Source organism: Myotis brandtii, unplaced genomic scaffold (assembly GCF_000412655.1).
Source record: "Myotis brandtii unplaced genomic scaffold, ASM41265v1 scaffold754, whole genome shotgun sequence".
Lineage (NCBI taxonomy): Eukaryota > Metazoa > Chordata > Mammalia > Chiroptera > Vespertilionidae > Myotis > Myotis brandtii.
In genome coordinates this window covers 1,118,298-1,131,582 of record NW_005371012.1, presented here as the reverse complement: position 1 = coordinate 1,131,582, position 13,285 = coordinate 1,118,298, and positions in this window count along the sequence as shown.

The window sequence follows — 13,285 nt, the reverse complement described above, 5'->3', positions numbered from 1 at the left end:
TCCTCTGATGGAGAGACAGGGACCCAGAGCCAATACAGAAAGATACCAGGAAGTTTTACTAAAGTTTAAGATAAAATATGTGCATTCTTGTGGCTTCTTTGTAATTGTCACTTCTGGGTGGGCCCGGATAATTGTGTTTGTTCCTGGTGCCTGGCTGGATTTTAATAATGAAATCCGCTCCCTGGCACCTGAGCTAAAGGTCAGTCTGACAACACAACTGCCTCTGGCAAGGTATGTTTCCAGGGCATGGCTCTGTCAGGCACTACTGGATTCAGACGACAATCAGCTCAGGGGCCTTTCCCAGGCGCTCTCTACATCTCCCCCTTCTTTATATTTTAAATGTAGCTTATGGACTTCTAATTGGAGCCTTCAGACTTGAGATTGCGGGAGCTTGCTGCTGACTAAAAGAAAGCAGGATAAAATTAGTGGTACACAAAGGAATCCTATTAGGTACCAGGTGATGTGTTCTAACATTTTCCACAGATTAAATCCTTTTAAATCATCCAGCAATTCTTTTACCAGTTTTGCTGGAGATATAATTTCATCATGACTATTCTGAATGGCTTGCACATGTTTGTGTAGCCGTACTAGGTCTATACTGATATTATTATGATGTCATATTCCCTGTAGGTGCATCTTGATTTTACTCCAATTCCATAGAGAACTGCCATGGTGGGCTGAAGTCACACAAATATATGTAAAAGCAGCATGGCATTGCAGCTGCTGTCTAATCTTGACACTTTCTGATTGATTGCCTAGTCCTATTACTGCAGCTTCCAAAGCATTTAACTTTGTGTCTAGCCTTTTGTCTATATCTTCTTGATCATGAAATGTAGTTGAGGTGTTCTGAGCCAATTCATTGACAAACTTTGCATTCTGGGTGCTTTGAGTCAATGCAAGAGAAACAGTTATAGCAGATGCAATAATAGTAACTAGGGTAACAATACCAAAAATAATAAGTCTCAAAGCACGCTTTTCCCGGGACAGCTGATTATGTAATTCCTGCAATGCCTGGAGGCCCGAATCATAATACCATTTTCCTGTTATATTAGTAGGAAGAATAATAAAAGAAGGTTCGTGGTGCATCATGACCCAGGATCGTGGTCATGATGCACCGCTCACTCTGGCACCCAGGTGGGGTTAGAAGCACCTTCTGGAAAGATACAAACGTGGCCCCTTCCCCACATCATGCTTTAAAATCAATATATATTCATTCATATTATGCCTGACACGCCGAGCTCAAAAGGTTTGCCATCACTGATTTAACTGATTCTGTGGAGTAGGATAGTACCCCTCTCCTTGCATCCTACCCCTCTTCTCCCTTGCTGAGTGGACGTGGAGAGTTGGGCAGCATAATGGGTGTCCAATCTGGTGATGTTCACATTTCCAGTCACCAATACATATGGAGGCTGGACACAGGCTCATAAGCCATAGCAAGGGCTCAATGAACACACTCCTTTAATATTAGCTAAGAAAGAGCCAGTAAAATTAGTCAAGGCAGCAGCTAAACACCAAGGATCTTTTTGTAAACCTCCTGTTTCCGTGGTCAGGGCGTTACCTACAAACCCTCCTGCAACATGGGCTCGTGATGGGGATATGTTCTAGAATGTCCCTTCCCCAGAGGTTAACAGGTAGGTGATCACGCACATAAGGTGTAAAAATATCCTGTCTTCCCCTCTGGATCCTCCCATCTGATGAGCTGTGTGCTCTGTTGAGGCTGAGAGACTTGCCCAATGCCTTGTAGATGGGCAGTGGCTGTGTTAAGAGGCCATGCAGGGGGCCAGTGCCTGGAGGCCATCACTGAGACATCTGCCCGCGTATCTATTGTTCCTAGGAAGGCTTTCCCATTTAATTTCCATTCTAGTTCTGGGTGCCCTTGTTTAACTAGCTGCGCCCAGTACATCTGATGAGAGGATCCAAATCCTCCCTCTCCCCGAGGCTCTGTGGAGAGAAGTTTCCCTGCTGTATGATGGGGCAAAAGTATAATTTGAGCTATTCTAGTTTCTGGCAGAACTTGAATTATGGTATTTGTTGTCTGTGCTATAACTTTAATTTCTCCAGCATAGTCTTGATCTATTACACCTGATAAAACTTGAAATCCTTTCATGGTTAAACTACTTCTTCCTAAAATAAGTCCCATGGTGCCCTTAGGTAATGGTCCGTAAATCCCTGTAGGGATTGCCTGTGGCCCCATGTCGGGAGTTAGTACATATTCGGTGGGACAGAGGTCCAATCCTGTGCTCCCTAGGGTGGCAGGGTAGAGGTCCCCGATAGTGGGTCGATCAGCTGGCCGGGATGAGTGACAGTGCCCCCACTGTTTGGTGGGGCCCGGGCTGGCCCCACTTGCCGTTTCCCTGATGTGGGTTAAGAGGCTGACCATTGATATCTGTCTGGGAGCGGCATTCACTGGCCCCATGCATCCCTCTGCGACAGCGAGGACAAAGACCTGGCCGCCGAGCAGTGGGGCTAGGAGTGGAACTTCCCTGCCCCCCTGAGGCGGCTTGTTGCCTGCATTCTTTTGCAAAGCGACCTGGCTTCCCGCACGTAAAACAAGTCCCTTTTCCTTTGCCTCTTGAACGGTCACACTGTAGAGCAGTGATGGCGAACCTATGACATGCATGTCAGAGGTGACACGCAAACACATTTTTTTGGTTGATTTTTCTTTGTTAAATGGCATTTAAATATATAAAATAAATATCAAAAATATAAGTCTTTGTTTTACTATGGTTGCAAATATCAAAAAATTTCTATATGTGACACGGCACCAGAGTTAAGTTAGGGTTTTTCAAAATGCTGACACGCCGAGCTCAAAAGGTTCGCCATCACTGCTGTAGAGCCTCCTTTAATGCAGCAGCTAAAGTCACTCCCTAAACATAGTCGGGCCCAGTATTAGCACAAATACGGATGAAATCAGAAATCGACCCCCTTTTCTTGTAGGGGCGCAGAGCCTCCTGACATGTGCTATTGACATTCTCAAAAACCAGTTGCTTCCCTAGCAGAGACCCTGCATCGGGATTTCCAACCACTCCGTCTACTGCCTGAAGCAACCACGCCACCAAGTCTTGATGGGGCTCCTCCGACCCCTGCATAATTTTAGCCATGTCCACGGATTTTTCTCCCTTAGTGGGCAACTTCCTCCAAGCCTTAGTGCCACAAATATTTATCTGCTGATAAGCTTGCAAAGGAAACATCATCTGAGCCTGTGAGCTGTGATATGCCCCGGTTCCTACTAACATTTCAAGAGTGATAGGCACACCATGTTGTTGATTTCTAGCCACTTGTTCTGCACTAAGTTCAGTCCAATTGGATTCCCACATTAAATAATCTCCAGGGGAAAGACATGCTTTAGCCAGTGTTTGCCAGTTGAGAGGAGGCAGAGCTTCGCTAGCTACAGAGTCAAGCAAGCTCAAGACAAAAGGAGAAGTTGGGGCCACACATGGAAACAGAGGTTTTAAACTCCTTGAGGGTTTTAAAAGGAATAGGCTCATGTACTCGCAGTATCTGCCTTGGATTGGTAGGGTCTAGCCTTTCTAAAACAGGATACATTGAAAATCCTGTAACATCCTCCTCTCCAACTCGCCTTGCCTCCCGTAAGGTCTGCTGTAACGGAGACAGGATCCGTGCGAAAGTTACTTTTACTTTCAGCTGCGCGCCTGCTTCTAGCCATAAAGGCTGGGTGCCTAGGGTCATTTTCGCAAAACTGCGAGCAGAATCTTCTTCATGATCTGAATCATCCCACTCACGGTGATGCTGGTCTCTCCTTTCCTCAAACTCGCTCCCGCTCATATTTAGGAGGTAAATCTTTATCTGGCGGGCTTTTGACTGCGGTCTCAGGAGTGGTGGGCAGAGGTGGAGGAGGCGCAGAGGGGGGAGGTGGTATTTTTAGAGATTCGCACCCCTCCACTGTAGGCTGTAAAGCCATGGCCACACCGTGCTTACACATTCTTAAACTCTCCTGCGCTGGATCAAGGCAATCACGAATTAAAGACCACAGTGTGAATGTAGGAATAGGAATCTTCTCTGGACCTTCTGCTGTATCAGTCACGCACTGCTTTCCGACCATTTCCCACGTTTGAAAGTTGACAGTTCCGTCTTCAGGAAACCAAGGGCAAATTTCATTAACAAAACTTAAGAAATCAAGAACATCCTCTAGCTTTAAGCATATTTTTAAGCATTTGAGAGAAGAGACCTCTTTCCTGAGACCCTGAATTTCCCATGTTTTACACCCAGTTCCTACCTTACGCTCCTTACCTTACTTCTTGAGTTCCTTATGCACACACTCCCAGAGCATTCCCCTCGCCTGACTTTTGAGAGTTCATCAGTATTCAGGTCCCTGTTCGGGCGCCAGATATAAATATTTCTCTCTTTTCCACAACCAGCACGGCTAGAGAACGGACAGGAGTCCTGACTACGGGTGACGGGGGATTGAGAAAATGAAAGAGACAGACACAAAGACAGTAGCGAAAGCTGGGACCAGGTGGAACAGCTGTCCTCTGATGGAGAGACAGGGACCCAGAGCGGATACAGCATGTTTATTTTATACAGAAAGATACCAGGAAGTTTTACTAAAGTTTAAGATAAAGAAAATAAATAATAATTGGTTTTAGAATCTCAAAATTGTTGAAACATAGATAAATAATATATTGATTATAAAGGTCTAGGTAGCCCGGGGGAAAACTAGTTTGGTTCCTTGTTGAAGGATTTTTATCAAATAAAAATTAATAAATATATTTTATTTATATACATATATTTTAAATATTATAAAGTTTTAACCTCTAAGGGAGGGCAGGCAAAGTTGCTGAAATATTTAAGTTAAGCTGAATTTTTCAGCAACAGAATTTTAAAAGACAAAAGCCCCAGGCAGCCTGCTTTAAGATAGGCTGGGGGTGGGGCAGCGTTTGTAACTCATGGATCAGATGTATAAGTTTACTTACTTTGCTTTTTCAATAAAGATGCCTACTTTATTTACTTAAAAAAAATTAGCTTTTGCCCTAACCTGTTTGGCTCAGTGGATAGAGTGTCGGCCTGCGGACTGAATGGTCCCAGGTTTGATTCCGGCCAAGGGCATCTTTTTAAAATATAATCAAGGTCTCATATAAATTCAGTTAAATAAGAAGCCAAAATGTTAAGCAATTGATTCTAGTAAAAAAAAAGATTACTGAAAACTCCTATAATCCCTCTGTATATGCAAATGAGCCAAAAGAATACTATTTAAAAGCAAATTTTAAGCTTAATAAAAAGAAGAAATTTAAAAATTTTGAAATCTCTTTTGCTAATATTTACAGGGTAAACTGACGGTTATTATTCAAACATTAAATGTAATCAATAGTAGTCACCATAAATATAAAGAGAGTCACTTAAATATAGACATGAGGGTATAGGTCAGCATCTGAAAAGCAGCCATGTAGGTTGCTTGGTGTAAAAAAAAGGAGGGAGGGAGGAAGGAAAAGGTTTTTAAAAGAAAATTTCTAGAGGTGGCCTAGAAATTACTCTGGAAGGAAATTTTAAAAAAGGATATTTCCTTCAAATGTCTGGAAAACTGTAATTAAAAGTCAATGTATTAGGCCTCAAGAAGAAAAGTAAGTTATTTGTGTTTTTGCCTCCCTAAACAAAGCTCATGTGGGTAAATTCAATCAGTGTCATTTACTGTCCACAGCCAAGGACAAGCAAAATTAGAAAATAAGCCTTATTTCAGACTAATTTAAATTGGCAAATTGAAATAAATATTCAGGGGAACTTAGTTGTACTGGGAAGGAAACTATTCTTAAAGCATTAACTAATTTTTTACTGATAGTTCATCTCATAGTAAAAACTGCTTAACATGCAATGAATTCAGGCCAGTCATATTTCTGTGCAAAGAATTAAATTAAAAGCTATCAAGAATACATTGCAAGATTTCCAAAAGCCTCTTAATATTATTTAAATCAAAAAAGGGGGGGATAGTGGAGAAATATTCTGTAAGTAAAGAACATCAAGCTTTAATTACTTAAAATTTTTTACTTTAAAATTATTTTTCACTTGTAATGCTGATGGCAAGACATACATGGTGTCAGAATAATCCAAAGGAAAATGGTTTGGAAGAATGAAAGAATCCCAAGTCTAGTTTATAGAAAGGATTCCTTTATTAACCTTTGGTCGAGAATATTTCCAGAAAACTCCAAGCCCGTGTGGATTCTTACAACAATGGATCCCAGAGATGAACTAACCTGACTACTCCACCCACAGATAGCGGTGGCCCCAAGCAACACGCTGACGACAAAGGAGAAACAGTCCAGAGACGGAGATGGTGAAGATGCCTTGTCATGCTAGCAGTCAGCAGCTGTGCGTCGTTGCAGGTTGCCCAGGACCAAGCCAAAGAAGGTCAGACCTGCATTTGCCACCATTTGCCCACCATCTAGAACTGGAATATCATTATTGTCATGTCACAAGAGACTGTAATTGGAAAGAGGACTCAAAGAACTCTTGGCCCAGAAAGGAGCTTACTGCAGACTGATTCCTTTGATGCCTGGCAGCAATTTAAAGGGACATGATAGAACTCAATCCTTTCCAATGAATTTAAAAATCTTAAAAGGACCCAAGTTCTGTAAATGACATACATTCTTATTAAATTTATTAAAACAAAAAGGGGGATATGCTGGTGGCTAATTCCAGCAGGTCATAAATGCAAGAAGTTCATCAAAACGTTGGTGAACCTTGGGGCTTTCAGCAGGGCTAAAAATCTGCATATATTATTACCTGCTGCTGGAACAGCCAAAAGCAGTTCCCCCAACCTGATGCCAAACCTTACCTTTGATATGTATATCTGCTTTGCTTTAGGGCAATTTTTTGTTAATAAAAAGTGAGGGGTCCAGAGATTCGGAGAACTTGGTTACTATAGCTAAGTCTCCTCTGGCTCCCCCCAAGAATGCCTTCCAAATTTATATTTCATGTCTAGTCTTTTTATTAATTGACCGCAGCCCCTTCTCCAGATTCCTGAACCCTTCTAGATACTGAGAAACACCCCGGGACCTACAGGTTCCAGGTATTGCTCTATTAACTCCGCCAAAAATGTGACAAGACAGATGCTGTTATTATTCGTCCCACTGTACAGATGGGAAAATAGAGCCAGGACACCGTGACACTCAGAGTAAAGGGGCCCCTCACATTGGGCAGGGCCTACACATGTCTCCTTTCCCGCACCCCCCCCCCCCCACACACACACAGGCACTCACAAACACACGTATCTCAGCAAAACTCACAGGCCTCATTCTGCACGTGGCACCTGCCCCAGCCTCTGGGCATCCTTGCTCCGCAGGGCCCTCCCCCACCTACCCACTTGGGTCGGCAATGATGCATCTGTGGGATGAGGGTCCGCGGTTTCCTCTCCCACCCATGACCTCTGCACCCATGAAGGGGGTGTGGCCCGATGCACTCACACCCTCCTCAGGCTCCGTCACCCACCCAGTGCGCCCAGCACAGCCCCGCCCTGTCATCCATGCGTGGGGGCACCCTGCGTCCTGGCCTTCTCTTCCTTGCTGGAGTCCCTCCTATTCGCTCTCCTCTTGGCAGCCAGAGCATCTTGTCCCAACATGGGTATGAGCGGGACACCTCCTTACTTCAAGCCCTCACTGGCGTTCCATTGTTCCCTAGACAAAAACCAACAAGGTGTGGCTGTATCCGTTTATAATGACATTGGTCACCTTATGAAAGGTGACGACAGGCCCCGACCAAGGGTTCTTGTTCTTTACTCTCCATCACAAATGGAGAACCCAGCTGTGGTGACAGCTGTTCCCACGGAAGGGACCAGCCTCCCTGGCCTTTGGGTGCCCACAGGGGCTCCCCATTTGGGGTGAAAATAGCTGCCTCATTCTCATGGGGGACGCTCAGGCCCTCTTCAGCGTTCTGCGAACTCTAGGCCACCTGCCCATCGGGCTCAAGCAAAAGGTTCCCTGTGAGGTCAATGGAAGGGCAAGGTCCCTGGATCAACTTTCCTTCAAGGCTGCGCCATCCCCAGCCCAGCTACCCAGCCTCCTTTCAGCCCCGCCTGGGTACCATGTCCCTCGGACACTGGGCCTTTGCACAGGCTGCTTCCTTATGTAAATTCTCTCCACTTCCATCTTCACCCAGTTAACTTCTTGAGATCCCTGCTAAGTCATTTCTTCCACAGAGACGCCCTCCCTGACCTCCTGCCCAGATCAGACCCCCCATGGAACATTCTGCCAAGCTACTTACCTCTCTTTGCAAGTTTCCATTCAGTAGGTAGTTACTAATGTCTGTCTGTCTACTGGACTGTCAGACCAGGAGGGCAGGAATCATACCCGGTTTTGCTCTCCTGTATATCCCCCGCATGTAGTAAATCCTCGATATAGTGTATTGACCGAACAGGCAAAGACTCCCTCAGGGCACCCCACTCTGCTGGGAGTCTGCAGGGTTCTTCGGGGAGGCAGCAGAAGTGGTGCGATTCGCAGACTGAGGCCCAGCCTGGTGCTGGCACTGCAGGGGCTACGTACGTGCAGTCGTCTTGCCATTGTTATTGTTAGGATGGTGATGATGATGCCTTCTAAACCCAGAGACGGGGGGCAGAGCTCTGTGCCCTCCGCTCACCTCTGCCCCAGCCACCCTCCACCATGGAGGTTAAGACCTGCAGAGTAGGGACACTAATCCCACCGAAATGCTGGGGGCCCTGGCCCAGCTGCGTGGGACGGGGTGGGGGGTGCTTTGGGGTACTGGACTGGCAGCTGTCCTCTGTGGCCAGGTAAGGAGGGAGGGAGGGAGGCACCCAATATTTCTGGGCCCCTCCTTGTGGGCATGGCACTTTGCAAAGGATTTACACATTCTGTTTCCTTTCCACTTAGTGTGGATGATGAAGCTGGGCCTAGAGAGGTGACAGGACTGGCTAAGGTGGCACAGCTTCTGAGTGGTGGCACTCACACTCCAGTCCCAGTCTTGCTGGTGCAGAGACAACCTGGTGAGAGAACCAGAAAGCCAGCCTCATCTCCTGAATGCCTGAAACTCTTCCAAATCCAAGTCTGTTCAACACCCCCACTTCAAACGTCAGCCGGGGACACGTCCTCCAGGAAGCCTGCCTGGATTTCTCCGCCTGGCTCTGGCCCTACAGTCCTGTTTTCTGTCACAGGTACATGGGCACCCTGCGTCCTGGCCTTCTCTTCCTTGCTGGAGTCCCTCCTATTCGCTCTCCTCTTGGCAGCCAGAGCATCTTGTCCCAACATGGGTATGAGCGGGACACCTCCTTGCTTCAAGCCCTCACTGGCGTTCCATTGTTCCTTAGACAAAAACCAACAAGGTGTGGCTGTATCCGTTTATAATGACATTGGTCACCTTATGAAAGGTGACGACAGGCCCCGACCAAGGGTTCTTGTTCTTTACTCTCCATCACAAATGGAGAACCCAGCTGTGGTGACAGCTGTTCCCATGGAAGGGACCAGCCTCCCTGGCCTTCGGGTGCCCACAGGGGCTCCCCATTTGGGGTGAAAATAGCTGCCTCATTCTCATGGGGGACGCTCAGGCCCTCTTCAGCGTTCTGCGAACTCTAGGCCACCTGCCCATCGGGCTCAAGCAAAAGGTTCCCTGTGAGGTCAATGGAAGGGCAAGGTCCCTGGATCAACTTTCCTTCAAGGCTGCGCCATCCCCAGCCCAGCTACCCAGCCTCCTTTCAGCCCCGCCTGGGTACCATGTCCCTCGGACACCGGGCCTTTGCACAGGCTGCTTCTTTATGTAAATTCTCTCCACTTCCATCTTCACCCAGTTAACTTCTTGAGATCCCTGCTAAGTCATTTCTTCCACAGAGACGCCCTCCCTGACCTCCTGCCCAGATCAGACCCCCCATGGAACATTCTGCCAAGCTACTTACCTCTCTTTGCAAGTTTCCATTCAGTAGGTAGTTACTAATGTCTGTCTGTCTACTGGACTGTCAGACCAGGAGGGCAGGAATCATACCCGGTTTTGCTCTCCTGTATATCCCCCGCATGTAGTAAATCCTCGATATAGTGTATTGACCGAACAGGCAAAGACTCCCTCAGGGCACCCCACTCTGCTGGGAGTCTGCAGGGTTCTTCGGGGAGGCAGCAGAAGTGGTGCGATTCGCAGACTGAGGCCCAGCCTGGTGCTGGCACTGCAGGGGCTACGTACGTGCAGTCGTCTTGCCATTGTTATTGTTAGGATGGTGATGATGATGCCTTCTAAACCCAGAGACGGAGGGCAGAGCTCTGTGCCCTCCACTCACCTCTGCCCCAGCCACCCTCCACCATGGAGGTTAAGACCTGCAGAGTAGGGACACTAATCCCACCGAAATGCTGGGGGCCCTGGCCCAGCTGCGTGGGACGGGGGTGGGGGGTGCTTTGGGATACTGGACTGGCAGCTGTCCTCTGTGGCCAGGTAAGGAGGGAGGGAGGGAGGCACCCAATATTTCTGGGCCCCTCCTTGTGGGCATGGCACTTTGCAAAGGATTTACACATTCTGTTTCCTTTCCACTTAGTGTGGATGATGAAGCTGGGCCTAGAGAGGTGACAGGACTGGCTAAGGTGGCACAGCTTCTGAGTGGTGGCACTCACACTCCAGTCCCAGTCTTGCTGGTGCAGAGACAACCTGGTGAGAGAACCAGAAAGCCAACCTCATCTCCTGAATGCCTGAAACTCTTCCAAATCCAAGTCTGTTCAACACCCCCACTTCAAACGTCAGCCGGGGACACGTCCTCCAGGAAGCCTGCCTGGATTTCTCCGCCTGGCTCTGGCCCTACAGTCCTGTTTTCTGTCACAGGTACATGCACTGGCAGGGGCTGGCAGGGGCCCCATCCTGGCCAGGCCAGGATTCAAAATGGCTCACAAAGGGATTGTCTCAGAAACGCCGCCGCCCTCACGGGGAAACACCCTGAAGCTGCTGCAGGAAGGGCTGTGGGCCAAGCCTGCCCAGGAGTCAAAGCTAAGTCTTGGCTATTTAGGAGGCAGCTCCTCAGTGACTCACCGTTTGGGCTTTTGTGACCCAGGCCAGGAGCCAGGGGCTGCCAGGAGGTGCCCTCATTAAAACCAAAAGGCGATGGGGAGCACAGAGGGGCCGATGACTCACCGCAGCCGGGGCTCCTGGCCAGTGGACTCACCTCTCTGGCCCCTGGGCCCCCAAGTCTGCTCTGAGTGGGTGAGAGAGCCCAGCATGAAGAGTCCCAGGAGGAGCTTCTGGCAAGAAGTGGGAGGGGCAGGAGGCGGGGCCGCACCCAACTTCACTGACTTTACGCTCATGTCAAAAACCTTTCATTCCAACCCTGGTCCAGGGATCCCAGACGCCAGCCTGCCTGCCCCTCTCCCAGGGGACACCTCCCAGGACTCCATCCTGGTGGGAGGGAGAGGGAATCTGGGCTGGGACGCTTTCCTGTCTGCAGTGTGCAACCGCCTCTCCTCTGAAAGGAGGTCAAGGCCAGGCTCCAAGTCAGCTCAGGGCCGCAGCACAGTTTCTGTCGTGGGCCCTGGCACTTTTGCTTTCGTGGGCCTTCTCCTGCGTTAAAAAAAAAAAAAAAAAGAAAAGAAAATGTTGTGACCTCATTGGTATGGAGAGAAATAGAATGCAGACTGGATTATAGTCATTCTTCTTATTTTAAAGAAATTAGAACATTGTGAGGCATCGAAAGGCATCGTGGGCGCTGGGCAGTGTGCCTCCTGTTGGCAATTAGTTAAGCCCTTTGATCTGCCTGGCCCAGATCCTGCTCACCATGGACGTAGGCGTGTGCCTCAGTTTGCCTCTCTGTAGAGTGGGCATGATGGTAGCAGCCGCCTCGTGGGGCTATGAGAGCCCCTTGAGATCCCACTGAGGGGGGCTGGGCGCAGTCCGGCACAGACTAAGTACTCCGAGTGGGCTCCCCGCGTAGCTGCATGTGAGCTTCACATGAAGGAGGCAGGGGTGCGACGCCTTCTCTCCTCATGATAGGAAAACCAGGTTCTGAGCTGGGGAAAGGACCTGCCAACAGCCACATAACAGCCCTGTGGCTCAGTGGTTAGAGTATCGGCCCGTGCACCAAAGGGTGGCGGGTTTGATTCCTGGTCAAGGGCACATACCTGGGTTGCAGGTCGGTCCCTGGCCCCCATCAGGGCATATGAAGGAGGCAACTGATTGATGTCTCTCTCACATCAATATTTCTCTCTTCTCTCTTCTCTTCTCTTCTCTTCTCTTCTCTTCTCTCTCTCTCTCTCTCTCTCTCTCTCTCTCTCTCTCTCTCTCCTCCCCCCTTCTTCTCTCTCTCTTTCCCTCCTTTCCACTGTCTCTAAAAATTGATGGAGAAAATATCCTCGGGTGAGGATTAACAAATAAACCAAAAAGCCACGCAATAAATGATGGACTTGGGACTTGGAGGCCAAGATGAAGCAGCTCCCAGGCCCCACAGGTTGATGGAAGTGGTTGGTCAAGTTATCCCAGTCCCAGGCCAGGAAAAAGGAGGGCCGGGCAGGAAGGAGACGCCCCAGGACCGTGTCTGGCCTCAGTTCTGCCCAAGTGGCCTCCAGGGAGGGGCAGCCGCCGGCAAACCAGGCGCTGTGAGCCCAGGGCCGGTGGGATTGGCATTTCTGACCACGACAGAGCCACCCTCTCCTCTATCCCTCTGACCGTGGGGACAGCAGCTCGCCCTAGGGGACAAGCTGGACTGGGGGCTACTGTCTCCCCGACCCAGCCCCTAGGTGACAGCAGCAAGCTGGAATGTGGGTTCTCCCGCTGACTCAGGCCCCCTTCTCTGGCAGCCACACTGCCCCACTGCTGGGGAGCTGGGGGGGACAGGACTCACATCTGGGAGGTTTTCACTGCTTGTCACATCAGCAGGAGCCTCCCCAGGAAAGGACAGGAAAGGAAAATCCCGGCCGAGCTCCCAGCCTTCGGCCGTAGGTTCTTGGACAAAGGCCGCCAGGCCCCGGTGTCCCGCGGGGGTCAAGCGGCTCTTGGCTACCCTCTGGGCAGCACGGAGGCCGGGGGGAGGCGCGGGGCGGGGGCAGAGGCCCAGCGCAGGGAGAAAGGACGGACGTGCACTCCCAGGCCACGTGGGCTTCCGTGTCTCGGCCTCTCTGGGCCTCAGTGGCTGCATCAGTAAAACAGGGGTGAGATCAAAATACCCAGAATGCAAAGCCCCTGGCACAGCCCCTGCCCGGAGCCCCTGCCCGGAGCCCGCCAGCAGGAGCCCGCAGAGGGTCTGGGGAAGGGGCGCTGAGATGGATGGGAAGGCCTGAGAACCAACAGCCAGAGGGCCCCTCCCCCAGGCCCTGGCCCGTGTCAGACCTGGAAGTGTTTGCATCACTGGGCACTCAGGGGTTAATGA